Source organism: Engystomops pustulosus, chromosome 9 (genome assembly GCF_040894005.1).
Source record: "Engystomops pustulosus chromosome 9, aEngPut4.maternal, whole genome shotgun sequence".
Classification (NCBI taxonomy): Eukaryota; Metazoa; Chordata; class Amphibia; order Anura; family Leptodactylidae; genus Engystomops; species Engystomops pustulosus.
The window spans coordinates 79947280-79956537 of record NC_092419.1 but is presented as its reverse complement, the minus strand read 5'-3'; positions in this window follow the sequence as shown (position 1 = coordinate 79956537).

Below are 9258 nucleotides of genomic sequence, written 5' to 3'. Positions count from 1 at the left end.
AGCTAATAGAACACCCTAACGCTTTCCCTGACCAGCAGCAGCTCTCTCCCTAGCGGCATCCAGACACAGAATGATCCGAGCAGCGCGGCCAGCGGCTAGTCTATCCCAGGGTCACCTGATCTGGCCAGCCAACCACTGCTATCGACGTGTAAGGGTACCACGTCATGCTGGGTGGAGTGCAGAGTCTCCTGGCTTGTGATTGGCTCTGTTTCTGGCCGCCAAAAAGCAAAACGGCGGGAGCTGCCATTTTCTCGAGCGGGCGAAGTATTCGTCCGAGTAACGAGCAGTTTCGAGTACCCTAATGCTCGACCGAGCATCAAGCTCGGACGAGCATGTTCGCTCATCTCTAAACATAAACCATAAAGCCTGACTTCAAAGATGTGGCCTGTAACATTCTTGTCTCCTAAAGCACAGTTGCTGGACTACATAGTGTTGTAAACTGCGCACCAATGTGGATGTTATTGGTTTCCTAGTGTGTGACATAACTACCGTTTGTGTTACAGCAAATGATTACTTGAAGTAAAAAAAGTACTAACTGTGGGGTTTCCGACATGTCTTTTTAGGTAAAAATAAGTAAAAGCAACACAGTGGGGCACATTTACTTACCCATTCCATCGAGATTCCCACTGTGCATTGTCTGGCAAGGATTTGGGTCTGCTGCGATTCAGTAAGATTGTGCGTCCAATTTCCTGCATCCGTCGCTTTCCCCGCTGAGGTCCGCCAGAGTTCACCTTCTTCTTCCCGGTGCATGTGAGTGCTGATCTTGCGACACAATTTCCTTTCTAAATTCTGCGGTTTGTCCAAATCAATCGGGTTGTCCGACGTCCACGCCCCCCGATTTGTGTCGCATGCAAGCCGGCGCCAATGCACCACAATCCGATTGCGTGCGCCAAAAACCCGGGGCAGTCCAGGACAAAACGGTAAAAAGTTTGGAAACCCACCGAAAATGCGGTGTTCGGACCCTTAGTAAATGTGCCCCAGTGTTGTTAAAAGAAATTTACCACCAAAATCAAGAATGATAAACCAGGGACACCTACTTCATGACTGTGGTTATCTTCTTATATTTGTTATCCATTTCCTCATTCCGTCTAAAATCAACTTTTAAAATGATGTCAATACTGCGTTGCCAGAGCTTCTCCATACTGCAGCTTCACAAACTGTAACACTGTGCAAGAGCACTTCCCCTTCACACTGTGAAGTGAAACTTCCTCTGCTGCTGTGAAATTACATCAGACAGAGGGAGGGGGTAAGTGCTGATGGAGGAGGTAGGAAGGTGAGAAAGTATAACAGCCTGTGAAGCAACAACAATGAGTGGCTCAGGTAACGCTCTCCAGAGCCCTTCAGGCAATTAGCATAATTTTAAAAGTTGATTTTAGAGGAACGGCGGCCATGAATAACAAATATAAGAAGATTATCACAGTCACAGTCACAGAAATATATAGACAAAAGTTCACTCTATTTTACCATGAACACCTCTGTAGTTCTGATCCATTAAAGGAGCAATACAATTTCATAACAGTGATATCTCCAACATGTACTATAAACTGACAACTAGAGGTGTCCAAAAGACCAAAAGAACTATAATGGGCTCTGATGGGTTTTTGTTGTAGTATTTACTTACCTGGCACAAAAGTTTTTCATGCAGGACTTATTTGTCCGTGATTCATTTTTAGTTGTACATAGACTATGACATAGATGTTAACATAGCCTCATTCTGGTTAAACTTCTGGAAACATATTTGTAGTCAGGACCACCTATGTGCAGGGGCAGAATGGGTATTTCTGAGGCGTCAAACTAAATTTATAGTTTTATTCTGAAAAGAGGTCTTTAGATTTAAACTATATTGTGTCCCCCTGAGTTTAGGTTGTTGGGTGAATCTGCCCCAAAACTGTACAAAACAATGCATTTCAGCTTTTAATCATATTGTAAATGGCTATGTTGTCACAGCTGAGCACTAATAACATATTTTCTTAGATTATTGAGATATCAAAAAAATCATCTATGAGTTAGATTGTCTGTATTGAACCTCTTGCCCCTGCTGTGGTCAGACATTGTTATACTGTCAGAATCAGTGGCCACCAGATGATCCCACTGCGCAGCCCTGCATGCATGTGAATAAATGGGGATTGTTAACACACGCCATGTGTTGATCAAAGCGTTTTCTTAAAAAAAAATAGTATTGATGTTCATCAGTCTGAAAAAGTTCTACAAAATACTTTCTAAACACGTTGGGTTTACCAAACCACTGGCATCAAGCTACTGTACAAATTATAATAATGCAGCAGCAACGGGAATCTACTTGTTATGGTAGGTACCTCTTAAGGTCCTAAGCCCTAAACTGTTTCTAATCCTTTTATACTTCCTAACCTGACAAAAACTTTATCGTACACACTCAGTGCACTCCTATCTTGTGCACAAAAAACTGTATTCATGACGGCTTCTTCAAGCTCTGCATGTGCAAATTGTCAGTTATATTGGGGAAGATTTATAAAGCTGCCTAAGAGTAAGAATGTGCTTAGTTGCCCATGCCAACCAATTACAGCTCAGCTTTCATTTTACCAGTGCTCATAAATATTTCTAAAAGGTGAGCCATGGGCAACTACCGTATTTTCCGGACTATAAGGCGCACTTAAAAGCCTTGGATTTCCTTGGAAATCCAAAGTGCACCTTATAGTCCGGTGCGCCCTATATGAGGGCAGCGGACCCTACTTACATAGGTCCCCGCTACCGGAGACAGCAGATCTCCAGCGGGAACTGCAGACCACGCGGCACGAACAACTTCTGCCGCGTGGTCTGCAGTTCCCGCTGGAGATCTGCTGTCTCCGGTAGCGGGGACCTATGTAAGTATGGTCCGCTGCCCTCCTCCACCTCCCCCTCACCTTCCCCACTCACCTTCCCCGCGTCGCCGCGTCTCTTCTCGGTGTCGCGTCCCGTCGGGTCTCCGCTCCGCCCCCGAACCTCCGCCACGCCCCCGACCCTGCGCCTTATAGTCCGATGCGCCTTATATATGGAATTATTACATATATAAGGCGCATCGGACTGTTGCGCCTTATATTCCGGTGCGCCTAATGGCCCGGAAAATACGGTAAGCACATTCTTACTCTTAGGCAGCGTGAAAAACCGGAAAAAGGTTTCAAAGCATATTATGGACAGATTTTCATTTTTAAACATACTGTACTTGCCTTTTTTAATCACTACACAGAGGTTAACATAAGAGAAAACGGTAAGGTCAGTAGGAATCACATTTCATTGCAGTTTCCTACAAGCCTCATAATGCCTTGCAATGTAGTAACTTACTTTTTTTAAATATCACAAATTGGCATCTAAGAGGAGTGACAAGTTTGTACTTGTCACTTACTGCTACTACACAAGTGCTGAGAGGGCAGGGAGGGGGAGACATTATATAAAGCCAGATAACCAAGGGCTCTGTAGCATGATTTGAAGCGAGCCATGGATAACAAATATAAGAAGATCACCACAGTCACAGTGCCTGGAATTATGAAAAAGTGTCCCTGATTTATCATTGTTAATTTTGATGATAGTTTTCCTTCAAATTATTCCAAGTACAATCGTCATATAGCTCTGTTAATGTACAAATAAAACAGACATGCCTTTTGAAATGTGGAAAGAGAAAAACAGTAATCCCATAACCCAAAAATATTTGGATCTGAAGGAGTCAGACCGAATACACACCTTGTACAGAAGAGGAGAGTCATTGCATTATATGAAATCTTTATGCAAGGACTTTGTGCCTGTGGTCTAGACCAGTGATCCCCAACCTTTTTCTGCCCAGGGACCAGCTGTAAACATACATTTTCTCCAGGGACCAGTTCGGTGGGGGGTTGCGGTCTGGTGTCATAGTTTCATAGCTAAAAATGTATATTTGAATGCTCCACCATAACTCCCTGTGTGCTTAGCTGACATTGTTCCATTTCCTGAAGAAGCACCCCAACTTGTATTGTCCTTTTTCCTGTAGCATGCTCCCCTCCCATGTCCCCTTTACTGCATTATGTCTTCCCTCCATGTCTCCTTTCCTTTGCTTCCCTCACCATATGCTTCCAATGTCCCCTTTCCCAGCCGAACTCTGTCAAAAACAAAAATACTTACCTTCCTCATTCCCCTGCAACAGTCTTCTCTTCCTTCCCTTCATTAATAGCATGATGTTATGAAATCATGATGCTTGTCTTCAATAGAGCAGTGCATTATTTGGTGTTTTTTTTTTTTTGTTTTAAAGGGGTCAGGCGAGGCCCAGTACCAGGTGTTCCAAGGCCTGGTCTTGGGCTGCGGACCGGTGGTTGGGGAACACTGGTCTAGACTGCCACAGCGGTACTGTATTTATTGTGCTATTTAGGTATGCACATTGGGGCCCATTTACTAAGGGTCCCGCACGCACTTTTGTCAGACTGTGCACCAATTTCGGGGCTAAAACGGCTTGCACAGGAATTTAATAAGTGTGTACTGGGATTATGCACACGCGACCCTTTTTGCGACACAGCTGCGCCGGCTTCCATACAACACACATTAGGGGGCGTGCTGTCAGACGATCCGACTGATTCGGACAGAGTGCGGGATTTAACTTTCAAATTGTGTCGCAAGCTCAAGCACTTAGATGCACCACAAAAAAGATGGTGAACTCTGTCGGACCTTAGCGAGGATATTATAGTAAATCTATAACTGTGCTCTCCTACTCAAATGTGCCAATTATAAAACTGGTGTCTTCCTATGTTGTGGAGGAGCTATGGTCCCCCCTTAACCCCTTATAGTTATGCCCCTGGATGCGAGATATAAGAGAATGTAGTTTTACTTTGAATGTTCTATACAGTTTTCTGTTCCTATACAAAATAAATACATAGATGAACTGAAGCAAAGGATAAAGGACAAACACGGTAATTAAAGGATCTTGGGAAAAATGGACAAAACAATATAAAACTAGGGGTTATTTATAAGGTAAATAAGAATGTTAACTAAGGTTGTATTTATCTTGTTGTTTATGGCACAGATTCTATTAAATTAACATACACTGCAAAGGAAGTTTAGGGGACTACTGTAGTGCGGGGTTGGGCACCATTGATTTTTAATGCTTCTATAATGGAACATTGGAATGTACCTGGAGATGTGAATAACTATGTTACTATGACGAGGGGTCTCACAATCAAATGTTAGTGTTTTTTTTAAGAGTAGTTAGATGGTTAAGCGCTGGATCGAAGGGGATGTTTTGATGGTTATTTTACTGAATTGCTTGAAAGGAGTCTGGATACTTTTTTTCAGACATGTTACCTGTGCTCTAGATTGCTGGAGATTAGTTGTTGATCCATGGATTTCTTCTGATTGTTATAATGGAGTCAGAAGGGAGCTCATTTTCCTCTAAATGAGAAAATTGGAAACTGCCTTTTTGTGGCTGTTTTTGCTTTTTTTCTGTTCAGCACTGCTTGATACTTGAACTTGACTTGAATCACTTTTTACCATAAAATGTACTTTAATGGAAATATTATCTGTCATCACATGGCAAAATGTCCAGAAACACAACAATACAACTGGATGATTTCCCTTCAAAGCCAAGTTTATCTTATATTTGAAATAATGTATCAGGATAACAAATAATAAAGTAACTATGAGAAGATCCATAGGGGACTGTCCACATCAGTGGTGGTCAATTATGATGGGTGTAGAAATTATGGGGTCCCTATATGAAGTCTATGTGGATCAGGGAATGCTGTGCTCTGTGGTTTCCCTACAGTGTATACAGTATAGGCCATGTTGTGCTTTGATTTAAAGGGGTATTGCAATGAGAATTTTGGATAGGGGATAGCTTGCTGATTGTAGGGGATCCAATGGATCACATGAACCGGGGTGCTTTGTACTATGAAATGAATAGAGCAATTGGTCACAAATGTGCCTACTGCACCTTTTATCTCAGGGGCCCTGAAGGAGAAAGCCTTGGCTACTCAGCCCCCAAACTTTTGGTCTTGTGATGTGGTCACAGTAAATGACTGCAGATAGTGTAGAAGACACCTTCATACCTCTGTGTATTTGGGAAGCAGTGTACAATATTTCTGGCAGAAACAGATGTATACAGTGCTAGAGAGAATACTCAAATCCACAGACCCCATAGCAATTGAGCAGTCTGTTGGAGATACACTTCAATCACAGATCTTACGGCTTTCTTAAATAAGGCCCAGAAGGTTGGTCATACATCAGGTTTCACTTGAATCTAGAGGTTAGAAGACACTTAGTTCTTGTTTACATCTTCTATGTTCTTTTAGTTTTGTCTGCCAGGATCTTGTTTTTGGACAACTATGAAATAAAGGAGCACAAAGTACAAAATCCAGCTATGTAAGTAAAATATAAACAAGTGCTACATGTGTCCCTGGCAGAACATGTGCAGAGCCAGCCAGAGTTCCTTCATACCATCTACTCTGCCAGCCACACGTACACTTAACCCCTGTCTAGCAGCTCTTTTGCAGTCAGCATTGGTTTTAGGTAAATTAGGCTGGAGCAGCGTGCTATTATATAGCAGTACCTGGTGCAGAAGAGAAGAAAAGCAGGCTATATACTATACCAATACTTGATGCCCTCCACTTGGGCATCACTGGTCTAAATATCTCTTTACTTTTCACTTAATGCTAGTCACTGTTACAGCTCACTTTCCAGTGTACTTAGCTTTGGCACATGTTCACACATGGAGGTGGAGAAGGTCAATTACACTATACAGAAAACCAGAGCATTTGCAAGAAACTCATCAAGATTTGAAGAGGATAGACAAAGCTGCCTAAGCAACATGACATAATGCTACCAAATTCTGATCATTTTATTAAACCACATGTGTCGGGTAACACCAAAATTGAATATTTCGAGGCAAGAGGAGGAGCATGTTGGATTTTAAGATGGACAAGCCTTTTTTGCCAGGGGAATACATTCACTGCCATTGACTACATTTTATGAAATGGCAGTGCTGTAGAAGTCATAAAATGGTAGCTTCTGTCTTACTGTGTCAAAAGCATTGTTGAGTTTGGTCCCTCCTGCTTACTAGGCCTTCCAACACCCCCCAAACCTGCATCCCCCCCTAACTTAGGCTGCTACACCTCTTTAATTTTCCAACCCCTCACATCTTCCCAAGAATCACGTACACACCATGGTTGGATAAAATTTGGCCACAGCAGCCAATGACATCAGAACCCAATGCAGGATGGCTAAAACTCTCCCCATTTCCAACCATTCCCTTGACACCACCCAGCAGGATTCCAAAACAACACACTATTTCCGGGAAAAACAAAGCACCATGTTTTCTACCACCCAAATTTTCACCAACTCCAAAGACCACACACCCCGCCCTCCCCCAGCTGCTATGAGAATGTGATCCCCATCCCAAATCCATAACCAAGGGTGGTTGGGTGGTACACTTTCCCCTGTTCCTCACAAAATGGCTAACTTTCCCTGAAGGAAGTGACTAAAAACCACTCTCATTGGCAACTCCCGCTCCCCCAACTCCCACCCAACATATTCACCTATTGCTTCACGGCTGCAGTGCTGTGCGCCTATTGTTTGTGCATGGCACTTGGTGTGAATGTAGTGCTCTCCCAGCTGGCATAAATGATGAAAACAGTATCCACATCTATATATAACTGTCACTCGGATATCTGTCTGCCTGCAATTCTGGATTGTGTCTGTAAACCCCTATTCATATATACATTGCCTGAACACTCACACCACAAGATGAATGGCGAAGGTTTTATCACTGTTTACACACATTAATGGAACCATATTGTGCAGCAGATACAATGCAGAAACTATACAGTATATCACCCGCCTGGTAATCTTTGCTTGCTTGTTAACTGATATGGACAGCAAGTAAAATAATAGTAGAAAATGCTATAGCTCACAGCTACAGGGTCAGAGCTATCAGAAGGAAAACATTCCTTATCTATACAAGAAGTTTAGATTATTGTTATATTATATGGAAGCCTTGGCTCACAGCCATATCTTAGTATAATACTTATTACATCACATGTAGTGGCGTTATAGGTTAGAGCCGGGAATGACAGTTCCATAAGATATCATTATGGAATAAATTAGGCAGAACCGATCCAATATTCAGATACAAGATAAAAAGTCCTTACGTTTTTATTTCTTTGAATATGATAGAATAATATTGCATGACTAAGTTTGTAGGGACCTCGGGTGCAATTATCATTTTGATCCTAAGATGGGTGGAGGAGGGGCAATGTTTCTTATAGCACTATATAATGTGCTATAGAAATAAAGTATTATAAGGTAAATGATTTATTTTTTACTGAAGTCATTATCAAAAGATGTTTGAATGAAAGCAGAGAGAAGAATCTATATTTATTCATTTGCAGGATGTCTGATCGCTGTGATTCTGATTGTTGGGACCTCCAGCGATCAGCAGAATGGGGACTGCAATACAGTGAATGATAGTTTGAAATTGTTGCCATGGAAACTCATTCACTGATCATGTCGCAAGGGGAGTGGCAATCTTGGCATTGTGGCATCTAAGCATGGGGGCATAGCAGACTTCTAAATGGGGCCATCCTCCTGCATAAATGTCAAAAAGACAGAATACAAGCGTTCAGGCAGCTGAAGATAGAAGCTAGAAGTGGTAGATAGAAGCCGTATTTACCAGCTCAACTCAAATGTGACAAAAATAATATAACTAAAAAAAAATAGTCCCAGCGATCTATTCAGAGTACCTTATAAAAACGAATATATTTTTAGAAAATACATTGAAAAATATACCCAAAGTGTTTGCCCACCTGTCACTAGCCCAAAGCCCCTAAGACTAGCCATTAACCCTAAGATATTTACCTTAGGCACTAACCTAAGCCCCTAACCCTCCTCATTTACCATGAGCCACTAACAAGCTAGTCACCCACACATTACTACATAAAGTACCCAAGTCGGATTAATGGTGACAGGGAACCCATGGGTGTGGGAGCATTCTGTTTTCTTCCTCTTTCTTCCTCTTCTTGGCCTCTGTGAGGTTTTATTATTTTTAGAATAGACATGAGCTGTATGGGTGGCCATGGGAGATTCTACAGACCGTAGGGCCTCACATAGAAGACAGAATGTGTTATGGGTCGGCACAAGATGGTTTCTGAGGAATCTTAGACATATATAAGTCCATAGAGTCGCTAATACTCTCTCTCTCTGTTAGGAGAATCTACAGATGTCCCAATAGATATGAGTGACATATGACCTGTAAGTGCCCTGACAAATTGCACTGATCCATATAATGAACAT